Raw genomic sequence first — 24,098 nt, 5'->3', positions numbered from 1 at the left:
CAAATAATTAGCCTTTGATGGCACTTTTAAGATATTACAAAAGGAGTTTTTTTCTCTGTCGCTATACTGGCCAATTTGACTGAACGAAGAGAGAGGTGTCACGTTTGAAAATGGTTTACTTTTCTACGCAGCATTTAAGTCTCCGAACTTTTCTGTTGGTTTCTCGACTCATTACCTAAGAAGGTGTTGGGAAAGAAAATGTTTTCATCGTGCGCGTGGTGATCGTGTGTCCAACTGGACTGGAAGAATAGAAAGCTGCCATGACAGAAATTGTTCACTTTTCTACACTAGCGTTCAAGTCTTCAAGCTTTACTGTGCGTTTCCCGACTCACTAAGTGTCAAAATGCAAGGTTTGTGACAAGGAAAATATATTTATCACATAGAGAATAAAAATCAACGAAGTTTTTAGGAATATAAAGTACGGCAGGATGAATGGCATCCCTAATTTGAGTGTTAAATTTCAATATTTTTACTGCTCTTGCCTAAAATGACGGTGGGCTGAGACGTGAGGTCGGAAATGAGCCGTTTGTTTTCATGGGAGTGTGATCGCCTTTAATTTAGAAAGTATATGCAGCCCGCGAATGTCCGGGGCAGTACTCGGCAGCGCTGCCGTGTTAAGGAAGAACGCCGTATGAACATTCGAGAGTTACCAAATTTACTTCGATAAAATTGTTTATTTTTAAGGAAAGTTATGAGTATTTTCCCTTAAATTTTTCAGGACTTTTCAATGGAATTGCAAGCAACATTATCTAGAAAATCGGAGGGGAAATATTCATAAAGTTACCAGAAAATTTGCGTTTTATGAAAGGAAATCTAGCAACGCCTGAAGGTTCATACGGCATTTTTCCTTAACACGGCAGAGCACCCCGAGCACATGAGCGCTAATCTGGCCGTGGAGTCTATAAGCAGGCACGTCACACGCATGGGCAAGTACTTAAATAAGAAACACTCGCAAGAAGTATAACAGAGCTGTGCTCCGCGCGCAACTTACATAAATTCACATGTTTATCGAGTAACATTAAAATATTTTAGCGCACGGAAACGAATTATTGTGCGTGCGTTATTACATTTTTGAAGCTCACATCCCATCGCGTACCGAAAACTAATTCACCAAGAAGGTGACTCCGTAAATTATCTTCAAAATGGTTAAAACCCGGGTAAGAGTGTCATTACTTTACCTTAAGAGGCCAATGGCAAGCCCGTACCCGTAGTAAAGGCTACGGTAGCCAAAAAAAAAGGAGAAGAACAAAAAATAAACTGTAAGACGGAGCGCAGTCAAAATTACTTAAATTATGGATTGACGATGTTTGAAAAAACATGTTCTCAGCATCTCTCAATAGCTAATTTATTTTTGAAGTAAGTAGTTTCTTCAGCAGATGAAACAATTAATTTTGCTCCCAAAACCTCTCAAAACTCTAAAGATGCTCAATTTCACTCTAAAGATTAATTCCGTAGTGAAATATTTGCCATACCTGAGAGAGTCGATGTATATAGTTGTTTCCCCTTTTTTCCCGAGCTCGGTCTTTCACATGGTTATTTTGGAGTCTTTTTTTTTATTTTACGAGAAATTCAATGCCTCCTCTGGCCCTCGACTTGATGCGAAACAAAGCAAAGTAGTTCTATAATATATGTTAGGTAATCGATTTTGGATTTTATAATAATTACGTCTTGTTTCACCGGGCAAAAATGATAAGACCCGCGAGAGGCATATGCCCGAAGCTGAAAAGCATTCTCACCTACTGACAATGAGCCCTAGTGTGTTCTGGCCTTGAACAGCTCACGTGTTTTTAAGTTCTTCGCTTTTGCTATATTTTTGAGCCGTGATTTCCAATGAGGTCGAAGTTTTTCAGAGATCAAAATTGATCTCATTCCTCTATTGCAGCTTTTAAGATATGATACTGAGATATACCTAAGTAGTTTTCAACGGGTAAAAAACCGCAGACACTGAATGAATTCAAATATATCTAGGTTTCGTGAAGAACCTGATATAATGATGAGTTCATTGTGATTTGAATTGGACCCATGTAATTGCGCATGGTCGTTATTACTGAGGATGTAATTTTTGCTTTTAGAGTATTCTCTTTAAAAAGGATGAACCCCATTATAAGTGATTTTTGTACTATCAAAAATACATGCGCGGGTGGAACTAGGGGGGAGAGGGCTGCTGCAGATACATGACATATACATGCATCTTCATCTTTTATAATTCGATCAGTTTTTGGTGAGAACAAACTGAGAATTGCTCCTCAGATTACTCAATTCTCTAATATTTCCCGGGGGAGGCCCCCTGACCCCCCTTTTGGAACTAAATAAATCCCTAGAACCCCTCTTTGGAGCTAGAGGAGTCCAAAAGATTCCCTTTGATGGGGTATCATCCAGCCCCCCCCCCCCCCCCCCGGACTCCCTCGGATAAGTTGCCCCTTTGCGATTCCTCACAAAAAGTTCCTAGTTCCACCCATGAATGCAGGAAGACATTTCTGCGCCCATCAGTGAAATCAAACCATAGAGTAAAAATCAAACTCGCAGTGAGAAGAACGAAGCATTGTGCTTCGATATTGGATGAATAAAAGCGACTGATTCGACGTATGCGGATGTCCCCATGAATTAAATTTCGGTAGGGCAGCAGCGTCTCTCTTTGCAGCTCGCGCTCGAACTTAACTGCGCTCGAACCTGCTAAAAATGGTGAGTACAAATGAGTAAAAAATCAAAGTCATATGAATAGAATTTCAATTCGCATATGAATAGAATTTCAACTCATATGAATAGAATTTCAACTTATGTGTATATAATTTAACTCATATGAGCAGAATTTCTCTATTCACTCTTCGCCGACTCATATGACTAGAGATTTCAACTCACATGAGTTCAGCGTTGAATCTACCGTGTCCAATAGGTATCTCAGAAACTATTCACCGCGTCAAAAAAATTATAAGAACAAAATATTCTTAATTTTCAAATTTACAACTTATGTCGGTGCCTCCTGGTCAAAAACACCACTTCTGAAAAATGAAAAAAAAAAAAATTAATTCATATGAGTTGAAATTTTCTACTCTTATGAGTAGAATATTCTAGTGATATGAGTAGGATTTCTACTCATATAAGTAGGAAATTCTACTCATGTGAGTCGGCGAATTCTGAATAGCCTACTCATCATTTTTAGCAGGGTGTGTCATCTTGAATACAAGTAAGTCAGGTGCGTTCTGCGATTTTCATCATGCGATCACTGATAGAGCAAAGATTTAACATTAAATGTTTTAAACTCGGTATACCTACCTTGTACCGAAACTTTTGGTACGCTCTGTAAAGTTTACCAAGATCAATGTATGAGTTCTTCTCACTGTTCAGAGTGGGTTAAACGATTCAAAACTGGTCAGGCGTTCGTCGAAGATGAGGAGCATGGGAATCGACCATCAACGGCAACTGACATTTGTCACGTGGAAGAAGTGCGGGCAAAAGTGCTTGAAAATGGTCATTTCGAGCTTGCTGAACAGTGTAATATTTCTGAGGGCTCTGTACATACAATTTTGATAGAATAATACCTAGACATGCGCATCGAGTTTCAGGTACACTTGCCCCTTGATCGTTGTCTGTTGAACAAAAATCCAACCTAATGTCAATTTTTCCCTTTAGCTGCTTGGACGTTCTAACAATGATCCTACATTTTTGGATGGGATAATTTTCGGTGACAATACTTGAGCGTACGGCTACGATATGGAGACGAAACTCCAATCATCCTTGTGGGTTGAAAAATGTAAGGCAAGACGGAAAAAAGAGAGACAAGATCGGTCAAACATAAAAATCGCAGAACACCCATGAGGTTGCCTTACTTCAAGCCACCTACCAATGAAGCTAATCAGGATTTTTCAAATTTGTGAACGCAGCGTTCTTAAGTATATTTCCGGCTATCAGGGAAAATCAAGAAAATCTAATTCGGACGCATTGTGGGCTAGTTATGACCAAAATCCGGTTTCTAATCTAACAGACCTCGTATAGTTTGCCTGAATGGCACGTAAAATTAGCGCAGACTTCCTTTTTTATGCAAAACTTGCATACAATACTACACCACTTTTTAGAGAAAACTATAGCCAAGGAAGGGCATCAAATTCTTACCTTCCAATGCAGATGACCCTAGGATTGTTTGAAAATTCTGCGTAGCACTCATTTAAGTATAAATCAAATGTATCGATAGTTCCCTTTGATTGACAATTGTTTGGAATCTCAAAACAATCGTAGGAATAATAAATTTCTATTTCTGAGAAGCTCTAAACAGCTCTTTAAAAAATGGCTTACAATTCAAAAATGAGGGGCGAATGAATCCATTCAGTTTTTGCAGAATGAGTCACCCTGAGAAACAATCAAGGATTAAATAGGTGAGGATCAGCTGTAAATCTTCTTTCTAAATCTGAACTCAACCTCAAGGAATTGCATTTTCCATCGCGAGGATTTTTTACGAAGAAGAAGGAGAAGAGAGACTCATGATCATGTTCACCCTTTTACTCTCAAAGGTATAGTGGGCCTTTGAGACCACAAAATTCGAATTCCGTAGGTCAATTCCCTTATACCCAAGTAGCAGTGATCGCGATTAATAGCGATTTTATCGGTTGATTATCGCGATTATATTGGTGGCAATGTATCGAAATATTATCGAATAAAAAAATGCGATTTATGGCGATTGAGTCGCTATGCATCGCAATTTTTTGTTCGATAAAATCGTGATCAATTCTCGTCGATTAAATCGACATTAAATCGCCATTTATCGCGATTTTTGTTTCAATAATATCGCGATAGATTGCTGGTCGATAAAATCGCGATTTTATTGCAACAAGATCGAGGATAATCGCTCAGATGTTGATGATTCTAGCGATTTTATCGCCGATATATAATCACGACATATCGCGGTTTTTCCGTTGAAAAAATTATTAGTAAAATCAAGTATCATTTAATGATACTTGGGTAAGCCTCCCTGCCCCCAACTTCGTGCGACCTGAAAAATTTCCGCGAAATCGCCTGGTTTGGGTGATCTTGATCATCACCACGTGTTTGACGTTAATGAGTATCCCTTTTATGGACTTGCGCCTCGTTACGACGCGACGCTGAGATTTCGTCTCTCTACTCTGCCTACTAGAAGTTTGGAAGCCGAGGGAAGGTGTGATGACGTGAAAGAGTGAAATATCAAAAATTCAAAGCTGTGATTAGGACGGAACTGCGAGATTCCATTAGCACGGATAGGGCAGATAGACCTGGTCGACAAACTTGTGAGAATAATGTGATGCGCGCTTTAGAGGACGATTTCGAGACGTTGTAAAATTTTCCGCTTGTGACAATGACCATATTATGTCACGTCAGAGGTAGACGCTCCAGATTTCTGGAATAATTATCGCGCCTACTGAATACGAATATGCATTGTGCTCAAGCTGTCACATAGGTACCAGTAGCACGGAGGATAACTTTATTGATGGACCGTTTTTGAATACGCTCTCGGCTAATTTCGGGCACCTATTTTAAATGTACGAGGAGGGACCCAAAAAAAGGTGGAAATTTCCAGTAACTTGACAACGATGGAAAATATTCGGCTTCCACCGCTAGGAAATTGTGACTAGGATATATCAAGAGTCATCATGCCAAATTTTAACGGGTTGTTTGGCGAGTTCGTCGTTTCTGTAGGTAGGGTACCTAGGTGATTTTCAAGGGCAACGCTTGGCTAACTCTATACATTTTTGGAGTGAATCTTGCAGGGAGCAGGAAACATGCTTTACCTATGACATAAGTGAACACATGTTTCTCTTCGTTTTCATGTGTGATTTATTTATTGAACGTCGGCTGGATGCCAAGCGATCATCACCAACTAGAGCACTAAATGGGGGATCAATTCGGCAACAATGCGTTTTAGGCCCAAATTTTTCACAGCAATGTTTTGAATATATCTGTTTTACATTCAAGTGATATATGCTAGTTAATTAAATTATCTATAACCATCCTCATTCACAAAAATGCGAATTGTTTCATTATTTTCATTGGTTCTAGCCAATGGTGATGTCGGTTTGGAGCCATTTAGGGGGTTCGGGCAATACAGCATCATTTTTAAAGCGAAAAAGCGTATTTACATCGAGGTCTGGCTTGTCCTTCAGGAGAAGCACTTTAAAAGATCAACACAGAAAGCCGTGTTTTTATCGAGTAAGAGAGAAAAATTTGAGCGCTGAGTGTTGTGCTGAAACTGTCCCATCTTCAAAAACGACAAACTCGCCAAACAACCCCCTAAGCCAAAAGTCTTGCTAAAATGAAAGAAAATGTGCTACGACGTTGAAATTTGGCTTAATGACTCTTCATAGCTCCTAGTTACACCTTCTAGCAGTGGAACCCGAATATTTTCTATCGTTGCCAAGTTACAGCAAAATTCCGGTTTTTTGTGGGTCCCTCCTCGTATACCTATTAACGTAAATCTTCAGCTTTAAATTCCGCGTATGACCATCACCTCAATATACTGTATATTTTGATCATTTTTTTCTGAAAAACTGGAATCTCAGTTAGATCAATTATTATGAAATGATTACACAAAAAGTATTCAGGCAGATCCAGGGGGGCGTATAGGGGGCAAACGCCCTCCCCGTTCACCCGAAAAAAGCAGGAAGAAAAAGGAAAGAGAGAAAGAAGAAAAGGGACGAGAGAAAGATGAAGGAAGGACGTTTATATTTGGTAATTGTTCATGACAAAATTGACTCAAACTGCATGTTGAATGCTTAAAAATTTCAAAAATTTTCTCGAAAGAGAAAATTCCCTCCCCACTCCCACCACGTTCGAAGAGCTTGGACCCACCCATGATCAAAAGTAAATTTTCAAAGCCCTTAAGTATAGGTTTAAACGTACTTTCTCCGATTTTTGACCGATTTTTTTTTTAAATCGATACCAGTGCTTTGGACCATATTTTAAGGTTTCGAAACTTCAAGACTTTGAGAAATATTTCCTCTCAGATTGATCTTGAGACTGCTATTTCGATATTTCAAAATTAGTTCCGTGCACATTTTAAATTTTAAATATGTCGATCGACGCCGGAATGGAGTTTCTCTCAGATTCTCCAAAAGATTCATTTGAAGAGGTACCTACAGGACGGTTTTGAGCATCTGATTTTGAATCCCTCTGCCTTCAGACTATATAACCGAAATCAGCACAATCGGACGTATTTGTGCTAAAAGAATAACTATTGGCATAATTCCTTCGTGCAATATAGTTCCATATAGCGTAAATACCATACTCATTGACAATTATGTATTAGTTATTAGGCGGAAATATTATTTTTCGGCACTTTCATTCAAATCTCGGCTCTTTGGTTTTTTTAGGTTGGTGTAGACTCACTCCCATTTAAGACTTCTTGTGCATTTTCTCTTCAGAAGTTCACCATCAATCTGTATACCTCAGGATTTTTACTCGTACATCATCAGCCATGTATTAATCGATTAAATAATGCTCTAAGATTCTTACGATTCGTCACTTATTTATTTAAGGTTTTTACGCGTCGTGTCTATTGCAAAATTTTAGCGTGCAAATAGAGTAGGAGGTACCTCCCTGGATCGGAAACGCATGATTCTTATCGCGCGTGAAATCATTCTGTGCACACCTTTTCAAAATGAAATGACGAATAGGAATCGACTCCGTGAAAATTGGATCATAAAACTTTTAACCTGATGATAATTACTTGCGGAAAAGCTTCCGCTCTGGCACTGTTAGAATACTACCTATATTAGGGTGACAAAACTCTGTCTGCATGGGCGCATCTGCAATGCTCAAAGCAACTTTGCGGGGATTCAGCATTTACACCATGATTAATTTCCTCCTGAACTATTGGTCGCTCCTGATGATGGTAACAAAACTTGTTAGAAATAGCTGGTTTGCAGATTTAACTGCAAGTTATGGCACAGCAGCTGCGTAGTCAGATCGTTACGGTGGGGAGAGGATCAAAGGTTAAAACTTCCTGAAATCACGAAAAATAACGTTTTTCCGGGATAACTTGTCCTTGGTTACACTGTCGTGCTAAGGAGGAACGCCGTATGAATATTAGAGAGTTGCTAAGATAAAAAATGCATTTTTGACGAAATTAATGCATATTTTTCCTTGAAATTTTCGGATATTTTAGATTAAATTGCGAACAAATTAGTCTGAAAAATTTGAAGAAAAATATTTATAATTTCCCCAAGAAATTGTGTTTTATCAGAGGAAATTTGACAACGCCTGAAGGTTCATGCGGCGTTCTTCCTTAGTACGGCGGTACAGGGGTCGAGATCCCTCGGGCTATGCCATTATCACTGTAGCACGTTTTAATTAATACGTCAGTAATCTCTCAATGAGAAGTGCCAGATGTGAGTTTGTACGGTATGAATGGAATGGACGGATAATCCACGTTTATTTTCTAAAATGGAAAAGCTTCCTGTCCTGTTACAGCTCGACTGTCCAAGAATGAGAACCTCAAAACACACTCCAGGAGACACAGTATAGGTAGGTTTGTTCATTGGAACGTTTACGTACGTAACGGTGTAGCCTTTGCAGTGTTTCCACGATTAAGAAGGCGCTAAATATGGTGAGCCCGGTACTCCCTTTATTTCTGACAGCCCACATGATAAGTACTTGGAATTCGCAGCGTCTCTTCCCGAATCGCTTTCCTTCTTGCTGAAACCTCTGCAAGTGCCTAAAATGTTTAAATTATTGTGCAGTTGCGGTAAGCTTTCTCCTTCTTCCTCATTTTCTTCTCACTCTTTTTTATCCATTCTATGTTCCTGCCCTTGCCTTGCCGTGCTCTCGACTTCACCATTATCTTTCGGTTTCTTGCCGTTTTTTTTTTGTTTTTTTTTTTTTTTTTTTGCCACTTATTTCCAGGTTTTCCAGTTCTTTTGTAAATGCTGATACAGCCCTCAGGTCCAAAACGCTTTACCACTAACCACGACCACGATTAGTTCCTACATAAATATGATTAAATAAGAACTGAGGGTGTGTATCTACTGGGGGGTTCGCCCCCTTGCCGCTACGCGGCCAGCGAAATCGTCGAAATCGCCCGTTGGCGGGTGATGAGCAAATCATTCTAATTGAATGACAAAACCATTTTTCAATGGAAAATTCCCCGCCAAACAATATTCCTCTAATGACTTTCTCCATACTCTGAATTTCTATTCCTTCTCTGGAATTCGACCTTTTAACCTTTTTACTCTCCTTCCTCACCCCGTCCATCGAGCGTCTTAAAAATGATTATATTAGAACTAGGGGGCACTGCCCCCTGACCGCTACGCGGCCCAACCCCCGGGAGGGCGCGAGGCGCCCTCAGGCCCGCTTCGCGGGCCCTATACGCACATGTATAGGCAAAAATGTTCTTCCATTTTAATACACCATTTTGTGTTCGAGCTGCATAGATTTCATTTTTGACGTAACATTCAGATTTGTAAATGATGAGGAATAGCTGGATGTACATAATTTCACAGTCCACTTACTATAGAAATTTCTATTTATTGTGTTATTTTTAAATACTCAATTTAAAAAAAAAATCGGATTTCGACCGTTAAGAGTTAACAGTGGTGTCAGTAGCCATGTTTGTAGACGAGCAACTCGTCAAGTTTGAAATTGGGGGGGTGACTTTTTTTTTTTTTTAAATGGGCACTTTTACCGTGAATCTGCCAAAGCGTTATCTGTTTTCCCTCGTAGATATTCTCCTCTCCACCCATCTTCCTTATTTTCTGCACCCCCCCCCCCCGTTCTCCTGTTCCCCCGTATTCTTCGTTTCTCCCCCCCCCCCATTTCCTTTTCTCCCCGATCTTTCATTCCCCCCCCATATTTTGTTCTACCCCCCTCACCTGTTCTTCGCCCCCCCCCAATTTCCTTTTCGCCTCTATCCTTCATTCCCCCATATTTTGTTCTCTCCCCCCTATTCTTCGTTTATTCCCTCCCCCCCATTTCCTTTTCTCCCCGATCCTTCATTCCCCCCATATTTTTTTCTCCCCCCCCCAGTTTCCTTTTCTCCCCCATCCTTCATTCCCCCCATATTTTGTTCTCTCTCCGCCCCCCGTTTTCCTGTTCCCCCTCTATTCTTATTCTCTCCCCCCATTTTCCTTTTCTCCCGATCCTTCATCCCCCCATATTTTGCTCTCTCCCCCGCTTTTCTTTCTTTTCTCTCCTTCACGATTTTTCTTATCCCTTCATCTTTCTTGCCCGTTTGTTTTATTTTTATTTTTTTCAAGGGGGGCATTTACATGCAAGACACTGCTACTGTTAGTTCTAATCGTAAGCATCATTTTCTGGATTTTAAAAGGAAAGCTCATTTAATGTCAAGAAAAATAACAGTGTTACTACACGTAGCTCACGAAAGGTTGAGGGGACCTTTAGTCGAGGTAAGGGGGGCTCAGTTGTGGTAGGGGGGGGGGGAAATCAGTCGAGTTAGGATCGAACTTGCTTACGGAAAGGGAGCAGCCTAGTCAAATTTATGTTAGATGAAGACCATGGAAATAGCTTCTGATAAAATTTAAGGAGGGTGTCGTCGGTGAGGATTGGAAAGGGATAGCCTAAAGTTGGGGGGGGGGGAGGTTTTATTCAAAATAAAAAGAGAAACTTCCGGCATCGTTAATGGGAGATTTTAATGAACCTTTGAGGGGACCCTTTTAATTCCACGAATGAAATAATTTTTTACTTATTTATTTTTTTTAATGGAAATAAATTTGCTCAATGTATCTGTATGGAGAAGGCATCCATAAATATTCATCCTTACCTAAGTTTTTTTTTTTTTTTTTTAAAAAAAAAAATTATATATATTTACACCGAAAACTACGCAAATTTTTGCAGTGAAATCGGAGACAAAACTGCTGACTATAGCCTCAAATTGCTTCTAGAGAGCATCAAATTTTCAAAATTTTCCGGGGGAGGGGGCCGCCCCCTGAAAATTCGCGGCTGTTTAAGGGGGGGTGAAAAGTGATGAAATAGGGGGGGGGGAACTCGTCAAGTACCTAGGGGGGGAGTGACACCACTGAGAGTTAATAATATTTGGTCCGTCCCGACGCGACGCAGCGCCTGCCTTCTCACTTTGTATCTGCTGTTTATCTGCTGTAAATATTAATCTAAATCCAGCAATCGAGTAAATTGACCAATGCCACAAATCGAAGCCGGAAGAATGCAGGAAAAATTGAGTTAAACCTTATACCTTGGACCTTGAACCTTGAACCCTGAGCGATGCACCGTTCCTCAACTCTTCGAATAAGGAGCCCTTCACGAGCTTTTCCATCGTTTTATTGTTTATTCGAGTCACTCAGGTAGAATCTCACACCTTGACGTTTCTAGCGGAAACGACATTTATCTCTCACGCTATTAACATTGGACTTCAGTGACATGAGCTTTAAAAGCTCTACAAAGTTCGGGGTTTCATAATTTTTTGCACATCTACATCTACTGCAGATGACATACATGTAAAGATCACCCTTATCGGTCCGGCAGTTCGTCAGAAATAGTGCTTCCAAGATTTTGCTTGTAGCTGTATAATATAGAAGAAAAGAAGATTTCCCCCTATTCCTCTCCCTCCTCACTTCTCTTCTTTTGCTTTCTCTCGATGACAATCCTGGATAATTTTCTCTTGAGATACCTACTCGACAATGATCTTTTGAAATTCTCCTCCTTATCTAGAGAAAGCTCCCCGAAAATTTTGTAAAACCATGAGGTGGCGAATGCGCTCTAGTGCTTCTTCGCACATAATGAGCATTTTGGGCACAGCATGAGCTTCCATCGAGTAGTGCGCGTAAGACGTTGTCTGTATGGAGTAATTTTAACATTTATTTAGGAGCCGATCCAGGAGATGTTGAAAACGTGGGTTGATGATACATACTACCTCGTAGACTCTTCCTTAATCGACTTATAATGGATTCGAGTCTGAATCAAATTCTCGGCGTGTTTAAGAATGCACCAGAATAATATTTTCCCGCGTTTTAGGCACTCACACACAGCATGCTCACGAGTGACCCTGATGGTATGCTTAGTTTTTATAATATCCATGGCTACGTCCGTCGGGAGAGGCACCAAAAGAGAAGAAAACAAGTTATTTTTTCGATGAATGTTTTTGATTTTTACTTCAATCCTAAACCGCCTGATATCAAGTACGATTGGAACCTTTGCCCCGCAGATCATGGAACAAATAAATCGTGAGTTCTCCTCCACTCAAAGCGATTTTGTCACTGGATGCATCATTGTGTGTGCTTCATAGGTTTGAGTCCCGCGCTATGTCGCTATATGGATGTATTTCTGCCAAACGGAACTGTGCGCTGTGTGCCCATGAGCCGCGAGACCCATAGGAATATATGCATAACAGGGCTTACGTCACAATGCACATAGTTCCGTTAAGCAGAAATATACGTCCATATGTCATTCTTTGGTCTAATAGCTGTAGCTCTGGAAAACGTTCCCCATCTACGGGTCTACAGAACCACTTGGATAAACACTGACTCATGTTTGTCAAAACTTTTTTTTTAAATACGAACAGACAAAACTATGATGTAGAAAGGTGGAGGTATTGAGTGTAAAGATAATGTGCGGTTAAGAATCCGAGCTCTGGAAGCTATTGAAATGGATGAGCAGATGAATGCATCACATTGTATAATTACATAATGATCCCTGCGAGGCGAGGCGGATTTGCTTCTGCGTCTTGATAAACGTGCATCCTGCGTCCGTATGTGCGTTACGCCAAATACGACAGCGCTCGGTTATAGGTTGACATTCATGGAGACGGCTAGACGGCATTAATGAGCAACCGCTCTGGATTGTACTGCCGTGCTAAGGAAAAACGCTTTATGAGCATTTTGAAGCTGTCAGATTTCCTTCACTAAAAACCGAATTTTCTGGTGAAATGTTGAATATTTTTTTTCAAAATGTTCGGACAATTTTGTGCGCTATTAAATCTAAAATATACGAAAATTTAAAGGGAAAATGTGCATAACTTTCATCAAAAATAAACATTATATCGAAGAAAATTTGGTAACTCTCGAATGTTCATATGGCGTTTTTCCTTAGCACGGCAGAGCACCCCGAGCACATTTTACCACGGTAGGTCTCTTTATAGTATCGCACAAAACGCCAAAGCTTCCACGTTAAATAAAATTAAATGGCAACCACGAATACGAGTGTAGTCATGTACTTACAATCGGTATATTTTGAATGAACTTTTTTTCAACTTTTATTTTCTGGATAACTGGAGACTTTTTAATGAAGCATTCAAGACACAAAGGCTATAAGAGCAATATTTTCACGACATTATAACTGAGATTTCAGCAGCAGTAGGTACATATAGCTTTTTAAAGCTACATCCAAAGGAATAGAAAAAAATGAACACACATTTAAATGGGGGGGGGGGGGGGTTGGTAGTGAGGAAGGGATTTGCCCCCTTCTTGTATAGAAAAAAAAAGGATTTGGTAATTATCAGATAATGGACTAAAACTGAGAATAGGTACTCAATGAATTCACTCCTAATTAAATTTTTTTTAATTTGACTCCTTCCACATCGATTGCGTCCTCCAAAAATTTTCTGAAGTTACCCTACTAAATTGTCAGGATCGCAAAAAAGCAAAAATTTCAATGAGAATTATACTGTGAAAAAAACTTAGGATCAAAAAAGCATATATATATATACTTTTCCCTGCAGGGAATGCACACATTAATATCAAATTTGACTTTGAATTAGTTTCAAATCTGATCACACTGATATTGAGCTGCACTTCAGGTTTCAGCTCAGAAAAATGCATCATGCCAAAGTAAATTCCTACAATGTTCGGTGATTTGGTGCTTTTTTGGTCCTACATGTTTCAAACGTTAGAGCGTCTTAAACCCATGTTTCTAGTAATAAGAATCACGCATGTTGCATGCAAGAATGCTTTGTAACGTGCGTGCTACCTTTTCTGATTTTCAACGTGCCTTGTGAGTCATCACAAATGATATTCCTGCGAATGGTTGTGCAAGACCAAGGTATAGTGATTTTTCAACAAGAAGCGGTAGGTATATAAAATGACGAAATATCAACGACTTGTGACCCGACAAGATCTGTGTGACCTGCAATCTCTGCAGGTGTGACGTGGTCTGTGCAAGTGCATGTCACGTCATAAATAATAACTCACGCTCATACACATGCGCACATACACAAATACAAAAAAAAAAAAAAAAAAAAAAAACCTCTTCAACTTATTACCTAGCCTTTAATATTTTTTGCCAGTGTTTTTTGTGAAGACGGTAGAATTTCTTTTGAGGGATATATTTGATGATGGTTTGTCGTTGAGGATACACAACTCAGCGATGATATCGTTATCAGTGAAGGGCTCGATATTAGGAGGGGGGCACGGGCCGCAGCCTGTGGGGGCAAAAAGAACGGGGAAAAGGAAGTAAGAAAAACTCTATCCGAGTAAGTCAATGGCAGAATCATTTTTAAGATATAGTACACTCTAGAAGTAAAGGTAACAAGAAGGAGAAGAAAATTCGCTCCAAAAGAAGTTCATAAAGCTAGGTAAAAACTCTACCAAACATCATATTTAGTCTAAAAAAGGTTTGGGGGCAAAAGAGGTTTCGAAGTTAATCAAATAACGTGACTAATTCGGCAAAATTTAAAAGTTTCTTTTTTGTCCGCAATCTTGAAAACATTTTTTGTGGAAATTTCCACAAAAAAAAAAAATTCGAGTTCGGACCTCCAAAAAGTAAATATCATTACGGATCATGCAATCTGACGAAAGTGACAAGAGCCCCTCAATCAGTCCTTGATTTTCTTCGTCACCCTTTTGCCAAAGTGTAGTGCTGGTCTTGGAGGCGGGAAATCGCTGGCAAAACTAATTACACTTCGGCGACGCCCGGAAAACAGTCCTTGGCGAATCCAGACACTTCGGACGATCCGGGGGGGGGTTTCAGGGGGTCCCCCAGAAAATTGTCGAAATTTTAAAGCATCTAACCTCGAGTTAATTTTGTCATGAATTATTACTAATACTAGGGGGCTACGCTCCCTGGCCCACCTCCTGAAGGCGCTCCGCGCCATCAATGGGTCGCTTCGCGGCCCTATTTTTACCCTTCTATCAATGTTGGTCTTATTTTGCCCCTAAAAATTACGATATGAGGCACACTTTACTTTTGCAATGAAATGATTTATGTTTTTGATAAATAAAGAAGAAAAAATTGTATGAAGTCTTTTGCAATGACTGCAGATTAATGAAACATTGCAGTAAAACAACGAAAGACGATAATCAGGTTATAAATTAGATAGCTGAGGGGTCAGGAATCAAACCCACCACATCAGGCATGAGGGCGCCTCCGACGTCTTAGACGACTCGGCCACCGCTCATCTTGTGAAAATGGGGGCGAATTGAGGCTACTCAGCCACTGCGCAACCTCTTCGGCTACTGCGCAGCCTTCTGCGCATAGCGACAGCAGGAGCGGAGCGAACGCTCTGTAAATTTGCTCACTTTTTACTTTTATAACTTGATTGTAAAAAAATACTGGGTCCTATTTCCAAAATCTGATTAAAGCGGGCTCATCTAGGGTCAATCACCTGTCGATTTACGCAAAAATAATGGAAATCGGCCAAACGCTCAAACGAACTATGACGAAGAACATTGTTTAAATGGGAAAATCGCAACTTTACCACGTACCTAATATAAAAAAAGTTGGATCATATTTTGAAAATCTGAATAAAGCGGGCTCATCTAGAGACAATTGCCCGCCGATAGCCGCAAAAATCATGAAAATCCAATGGTGGAATGCTGGCCAAACTAAGCGTTACCATTACCAGTTACGCAAAATTAGGAGGTCTCGGAGCTTGTAGTATACTAGGGGGCTACGCCCCCTGGCCGCTACGCGGCCCAACCCCCTGATGGCGCTCCGCGCCATCAATGGGCCGCTTCGCGGCCCTATTTTTACCCTCCTATCGGTGTTAGTTTTATTTATTTTTCCCCTAAAAAATTACGATATGAGGTATAATTTACTTTTAGAACGGAATAATTTTTAGTTTTGATGAATAAATAAGCAAACATATTCTTTGAAGTCTAAAAGGGCGCGATTTGGAATGACTGCTTGATGAAATATTGCAGTAAAACAACGAATATTGACAATCAGGTAATAATCTTCTATACTATAAGCTCCAAGACCTCCTAATTTTGCGAAACTGGTAACGCTTAGTTCCAGCGTTCTACCAGGCCGATTTTCATGGTTTTTGCGGCTATCGACGGGCAATTGTCTCTAAATAAGCCAACTCTTTTCAGATTTTCAAAATATGGCCCAGGTTTTTTTACATTACGTGGTAAAGTTGCGAATTCTCCCATTTAAACAATGTAAATTTATACTTTTTGTCATAGTTCGTTTGAGCGATCTACCGGGCCGATTTCCATGATTTTTGCGTAAATCGACAAGTAATAGGCCCTAGATGAGCCCGCTGTGATCAAATTTTGGAAAAAGGACCCCGGTTTTTTTTAAAAATCACGTTATAAAAGTGAATGAGTTTACAGAATGCTCCGGTACTGCTACCGCTATGCGCGGGAGGATGCGCAGTGGTCGAGGAGGTTGCGCAGTAGCCGTGTAGCCTCTGCGCATCAGCTCTACACTTATCTACACAAGATTCGCGCCAGCAGCTTCATGTCGTGTGGTGGCCGAGTCGTCTAAGACGTCGAATGCGTCCACTATGAACTTGGTGTGGGTTCGATTCTCGACTCATGACCAGCCTGCTTATTACCTGACTATCATTGTCCATTGTTTTACTGCAATAATTCATCAAGCAGTCATTCCAAAACGCGTCCTTTTAATTTTAAAGTAATTTTAAGTAAAGTTTAAAATTAAAGTATACCTCATATCGTAATTTTTTAGGGGAAAAATAAAACTAACACCGCTAGGAGGGTGAAAATAGGGCCGCGAAGCGGCCCATTGATGGCGCGGAGCGCCTTCAGGGGGTTGGGCAGCGTAGCGGCCAGGGGGCGTAGCCCCCTAGTTAAGTATATCGGGAGATGGGGATCGAACCCACACCATGAACAGAGCGGACTCTCCCGACGTCTTTGACGACTCGGCCACCGCTCGTCATGAGATAGTCAGTGCGAATCTTGTGCAGATAAGTGTAGAGCTGATGCGCAGGCTACACAGCTACTGCGCAACCTCCTCGACCACTGCGCATCCTCCCGCGCATAGCGGTAGCAGTCTCGGAGCATTCTGAAAATTCACTCACTTTTGTAACGTGATTGTAAAAAAACATGGGTCCTATTTCCAAAATCTGAATAGAGCGGGCTCATCTAGAGCCAATTACCCGTCGATTACCGCAAAAAACTTGGAAATCGGCCCGGTAGAACGCTCAAACGAACTATGACAAAAAATATAAATTTACATTGTTTAAATGGGAGAATTCGCAACTTTACCACTTAATATAAAAAAACCTGGGCCATATTTTGAAAATCTGAAAACAGTTGGCTTATTTACAGACAATTGCCCGTCGATAGCCGCAAAAATCATAAAAATCGGCTTGGTAGAACGCTGGAACTAAGCGTTACCAGTTTCGCAAAATTAGGAGGCTTGAGAGCTTATAGTATAGAGACTAGGGGGCTACGCCCCCTGGCCGCTACGCGGCCCAACCCCCTGAAGGCGCTCCGCGCCATCAATGGGCCGCTTCGCGGCCCTATTTTTACCCTCCTATCGGTGTTAGTTTTATTTTTCCCCTAAAAAATTACGAAATGAGGTATACTTTACTTTTAGAATGAAATAATTTTTGGTTTTGATGAATAAAGAAACAAATTTTTTTTTTTGAAGTCTAAAGGACGCGTTTTGGAATGACTACTTGATGAAATATTGCAGTAAAACAACGAACATTGATAATCAGGTAATAATTAAGAATTTCGAGCAACGGGGATCGAACCCACACCATATTTTAAGTGGACGCTTCCGACGTCTTTGACGACTCGGCTACCGCTCGTCTTGAGGAAGTAGGGGCGAATCTTGAGTAGATAAGTGTAGAGCTGATGCGCAGGCTACCCAGCTACTGCGCAACCTCCTCGACCACTGCGCATCCTCCCGCGCATAGCGGTAGCAGTCTCGGAGCATTCTGAAAATTCACTCACTTTTATAACGTGATTGTAAAAAAACCTGGGTCCTATTTCCAAAATCTGAATAGAGCGGGCTCATCTAGGGCCAATTACCCGTCGATTACCGCAAAAAACTTGGAAATCGGCCCGGTAGAACGCTCAAACGAATTATGACAAAAAATATAAATTTACATTGTTTAAATGGGAGAATTCGCAACTTTACCACTTAATATAAAAAAACCTAGGCCATATTTTGAAAATCTGAAAAGAGTTGGCTTATCTAGAGACAATTGCCCGTCGATAGCCGCAAAAATCATAAAAATCGGCTTTGTAGAACGCTGGAACTAAGCGTTACCAGTTTCGCAAAATTAGGAGGCTTGAGAGCTTATAGTATAGAAGAGAAGAAGAGAAAGAGAAAGAGACTAGGGGGCTACGCCCCCTGGCCGCTACGCGGCCCAACCCCCCGAAGGCGCCCCGCGCCATCAATGGGCCGCTTCGCGGCCCTATTTTTACCCTCCTATCAGTTTTAGTTTTATTTTCCCCCTAAAAAATTACGATATGAAATATACTTAAATTTTAAACTTTACCTAAAATTACTTTAAAATTAAAAGGACGCGTTTTGAAATGACTGCTTGATGAAATATTGCAGTAAAACAATGAACAATGATATGGGGTACACTTTTGAATACTTAGGTCGGGGATCGAACCCACACCGAGTTTGGAGGGGTCGCCTACGACGTCTTAGACGACTCGGCCACCTCGCGACGTTAGGGTGCTGGTGCTAATCTTGTGTAGATAAGTGTAGAGCTGATGCGCAGGCTACACATCCACTGCGCAACCTCTTCGACCACTGCGCATCCTCCCGCGCATAGCGGTAGCAGTCCCGGAGCATTCTGTAAATTTACTCACTTTTATAACGTGATTTTAAAAAAAACCTGGGTCCTATTTCCAAAATCTAATTAGAGCGGGCTCATCTAGGGCCAATTACCTGACGATCTACGCAAAAATCATGGAAATCGGCCCGGTAGAACGCTCAAACGAACTATGACAAAAAGTATAAATTTACATTGTTTAAATGGGAGAATTCGCAACTTTACCACGTAATATAAAAAAACCTGGGCCATATTTTGAAAATCTGAAAAGAGTTGGCTAATCTAGAGACAATTGCCCGTCGATTGCCGCAAAAATCATGAAAATCGGCCCGGTAGAAGGCTGGAACTAAGCGTCACCAGTTACGCAAAATTAGGAGGTCTCGGAGCTTGTAGTATAGATAAAAAAAAAAGAAAAAGAAAAGAGGAAGAAGGAGAAGATGAAGATATGCGTCCTTCCTTCCTCATTCCTCCGTCCCTCCCTCCTCTCTCTCTTCCCTTTTCCTTCCTCCTTTTTTTCGGTGAATTCGCCTGACGACAGCAGTTGCTGGTGGAAAAGAGGGGCGTCAATGAATTAGTGAGCAATGTTTAAGACTCTTTTTCGAATGAAGTACAAACGCGTATTTAATCGGGAAAGTTACCACTAAAAATGCTCGTAATTTCAATTACTTAGGAGAAAAACTGTATTTATGAGACGGAAATAATCTGCTCGCGGCGTAATCCTTTTGTTTTTGAGGCAAAAGTAGTTAAGTGAATAATCGCACGTTATACAAATTGGCTGTCCGAATGGAACGAAGAATGATGCGAAGTAAGAGATGAATTGGCCATTCATTCATATTCCGCAGACAAGTTGTTGACTATGTTTACCTTTCTCATTCATAATACCACAACCTATCTCTATTTGCAACGGTATGTTAAATGGTTCTCCCTTTGACGAGCTTGTTTCCCCTCATCAATTTTGCATATTTTTCATTGAAATGCGCTTTTCTGCGAGGAAAAAATAATCTATCGCCTCTATATATGTATATTCATTTATGACTTGCATAGATCGGACGGGTAATAATTGTAAACAATGTTGGGAATTTACATTCTTATGTGTGATAATCAAAATTGTAAACACATTTGCTCAGGGAACCGGCTGGCCTGATTATAATGTATAAATAAAAGTACGTAGTAAATACTTACCCGCCCTCTTCTTTTGCACTTCATCGTATCATAATGATATGCCCCGAAATAAACCGTCGAATTTTGAAGAGGAAAACATCGTAGGAAGGGTCCTATTTGAGATGGTACCTACCTATAATTCTTCAGAATCGGGCTGTCCACAAATTACTTCATGTTCTAGGGGATTGAGTCTTTATAATTTTGTGACAGAGAATTACAAAGGGTCAGGGACGGGGGGGGGGGGGGGGGGGGTTTGCAAAGCTCAGTGTTACGTAACAGTATTTAAACCTAATTTCAAAATTTCTTTTTATAAAGTTTTCCATGCTAGTTTTTGCGTATTATTGTTCTTCCTTGTTGAAACGTAGAACCTTCTATTTTAACAGAATCATGTGTCCTTCCCTTTTTGATGAGAATATTAATTTCAATGGGTTTTTTGGTATAAAAGAGCGAGAGGGTGGCGCGGAAAATGGTGTCGGAACCAGCGTTACAATTACGTTACGTCAGGTGGATGGGGATAAAAAAATTGGAAAAATGTCGTTACGTAATTTTTAGACAGCCTCATTGTCAAAAAACTAGTTCACGTGAAAATGACTGTCCTTAGTTAGGTGTGTGATCATCTTGAACTCGTGTGATAGTAAAAAAAAGTACACGAGGAGAAAAAATTGACGCTGTGCCGGCCGCTGTTTAAAATAATTACTTATTGTTTAAATCAGGAGACGTCACACATACAATAAAATCCTTTCATTCTATAAAGCATCTGGAAAACTTTCCCCTCAACCGAAAAAACCCATAACTTAACCAACCCTGAGATCAATTGTTGGAGATCATCCATAGGCTCCTTTCACTCTAAACTGCTGCACCTCTCTAAGCTGGATATACGATATTTTTATTTTATTTTAATTTATTTACCTTTTTATTTATTTATTTTTTTTTTTGAAAAATGTCTCATTATGGAGGGAGCTTTTTCCGTAAGGTAAAAACATTTTCTCTTCCAGATCGAAGATAAAAATTGAAAGTTAACGCGGTGAAAAATTAATAGGTAGCTTTGCCGCTGTGATAGGACGGCCGAATTTGCCACGAGTGGAAAGCGTAGGTAGTGCTTCAGCAACGTTGAAAGTGGTCGAATCGTGCGAAGGTATACCTATAATCTAAATGATTTTTACGTAACCATATCAAAACTCTTAGACATTTACTGAAGAATCAGTCGCCGATAAAAACATACTCATCCAAAAATACGCAACTAATTATTGTAAGTGCGTTTCTGTTAAACTCGGTCTAATGTCCATAAAAGTGTGTGGAGTAAGTTCTGCTTAGTTTGTGTTACATTGCATTTATTAGTTTAATTTCGGTAACGGTTAAGTTATTCTCGTGGAATTACCTAAAAAGGTAATTTTTGTATTGAAATACACATTAAATTTTTGGTCATTTTCTGTAAACTTCATGCCAACGTTGTACTTCGATCATGTCATCAAACAGGAGTTTTCTGCAAAAATTAATTTTTATGATCTTTCAGAATTCAATAGGTATCGATTGATTTAATTTGCTCCTTTAGGGTACCTATAGTGACTTTATTTATTCGTTTATTCTCCCCCTTCTATCCATCTTCAAATCTGCGATCGATTGGAATTTTTACCGGTCGGGATAGCAGATATTTGGATTTGAGCTTTCCTCTTAAGTGATTCTCCAGAATTTTCACTTTTAAGCAAGATTCCTCCCTAAAACCTAAAAACAACATAAATTAGGTAACAGGAGATTCTGTTTTTGTGGTAGGTATTCCAAACGGATAGGTAAACATAAGGAAATCAATATGCAAATAGACAGTGATAAAGGAGGTATTGAGCAATTATGTAGCACTCACATGTTTAAAGGAAGAGATAGAATGAAAGCGTCAGCGCAGGTAAATTAATCCAAAAGAACTTAGCAGCAGCATAAACTTAACGGTGGACACAATTGTAAAATATGGTCAACGGCACTGAGGAAATATAAAATCACTTTCTGTAAGACTTTGTGAGTAAAACAAAAGGGATTATTTTTCACTGAAGCCGAAAGGTACGAGCAGCACGGATTACACTGGACTGTTAAAGTTAACGTATCTGGAGGTTTTATCGGCGCGTCTTGAGCAGCGTTACCTGAAATAGGTACGCTACGGCCTACGAGAGGGAACTGAGGTTGCAGCGAACTGTAACTTGGCATGGCTCGGTGGTCCATGCGCTTGCAGAAGCTGCTGCCATGCCATGCCGCGACCGCACGGTGGGTCGAGTCAATAGGAGAGGTCGGACAAATTTTAGAAACTTTAAACGCTTATAACTGCGTTTATACCAAATTTTGAAATTCTAAATGTGGCTCCATTGATTTCCTCGTGAATTTTTCTTCTAGCGGCATCTAATAAAGTTTAAAATGTGGCAAATTAAACATCAAAATTTGCGGTTCAGGTCAAAAATTTGATGTCCGACTTTTCTGATTGACTCGATCCACTGTGGGCCGGTGCGCGGCGCAAGCTGCGGGCAAGACCTTCATTCGAACGGGTACACAGGTGATATATTTATCACAACCGCTGCCGCACGTTGATCCCTCTTCAGCGTACGCATCTGTCGCCTCATCACTTCTTTTTTGAAACTCATTTGCGACCGTCCACAGGAAAAAGGGATACCCGATTGTGAGTAAGGGATTCGGGTGGGGGAGGGCCGAGGGGGTTTCAGGCCCTTTAGAAAAGTTGTGATCTTAATTATGAAGCTGTTCAATACGATTAGACCCTTGAGAAGCGTAGGTCGGCCTCGGCCTCCTCCCCCAACCCCTCATTTTTTTCTAATGGAGAATTTGCACAAAACATGTTATTGCTTTATCTGAATAAAATGCTTGATGAGCTGCGTTCGCAGTCTTTTCCATTATTCTCGTTCGAAATGGGAGATAGTCGAGAAATAGATTCATATAAGTGAGAAAACTGTCGCCTTGTGACGTCATCGGGCGGCATTTCCCGTTTGAACACACGTATTTAAGCAGATTAGATAATTTTAGTCATAACTTCTCTAATAATCGTTAGTTAGGTATAGAAACCAAGAATAATCTCATATGCTCAGTTTAGGTACTCAGTACTTTCCTCCAGGGCCGGATTTAGGAGGTGGCCACATGGACCGCGGCCCATGGCGGTAAATGCACTTGTTTTAAATGTAGGTAGGTACAAAGAAAAATCGGATTCAGAAAAAAACTACAAATGAGAAAAGGTGGCAAAATCTCTCATTTCCCGAGAGTATATCTCTTCTTTTGTCGTCTTTCTGTGATATAATAGACAGTACCTTTAATTAGTCGAGTTCAGACTAAGAGAGAAACCGAACACGGAATTAATATGGCCTGGAACGGCGCGGTGCAGGCAGAAAGCAATGATGACGAGAATTTGATATGAATAGGAGAAGTCCTCGGCGCGGCGCGGCGCACAGTGCGGCATGCTTATGGACGATGTGGACAAAAATCGTTACAACGATGAAAAAAGGATTATTGGCCCGAGAAAATGCTGATTCTGAAGTAATTTTTGCCGCAGAATCCGATTCTGAAGCCAAAAATTCTCTATGATTGGAATTTTGGCCTCAAAAACAAGATGGCTGCCGAAAAACCCTCAAAATTATCCTCTCAATAATGCAAAATTTGAATTGTACGGATGCAGGTCTTTGAGGTGTCAATTCCTATGTAATTTTTCCCGTAGAATCCAATTCTACAACCTAAAATTCCCTAGAACTGAAATTTTGGCTTCAAAAACAAGATGGCTGCCAAAAAACCTCAAAATAATCCTCTCAATAATACAAATTTTGAATTGTTCGGATGTAGGTCTTTTAGGTATTAATTCTTTTGTAAATTCTCCCGTAAAATCCGATTCTGAAGCCAAAAATTCTCTAACACTGAAATTTTGGCTCCAAAGTAAGATGGCTGCCAAGTACCTAAGCTAAAAGTGATCCTCTTAATAATGCAAAATTTGAATTCTACGGATGCAGGTCCTTCAGGTATCAATTCGTATGTAATTTCTCCCATAGAACCCAAT

At 40.3% G+C, this 24,098-nt stretch overlaps 1 protein-coding gene across 2 annotated transcripts in view; it reads right to left on the bottom strand.

Moving 5' to 3' along the window:
* Nucleotides 1-22,278, bottom strand: part of LOC109034592 (uncharacterized) — a 63,594-nt gene extending 41,316 nt beyond the window's left edge. The window contains exon 1 of one of the 2 annotated variants that reach the window (XR_011900683.1): nt 21,927-22,249. The gene's annotated coding sequence lies outside the window, so the exon portion shown is untranslated. Of the gene's footprint in view, nt 1-21,926 lie in introns of both variants that reach the window. The other variant, XM_072305440.1, reaches the window with a different exon arrangement.
* Between the last annotated feature and the right edge of the window lie 1,820 nt (nt 22,279-24,098).

Source organism: Bemisia tabaci, chromosome 1, assembly GCF_918797505.1.
Source record: "Bemisia tabaci chromosome 1, PGI_BMITA_v3".
NCBI classification, from domain to species: Eukaryota; Metazoa; Arthropoda; class Insecta; order Hemiptera; family Aleyrodidae; genus Bemisia; species Bemisia tabaci.
This window is presented reverse-complemented; position numbering and strand designations above follow the sequence as displayed.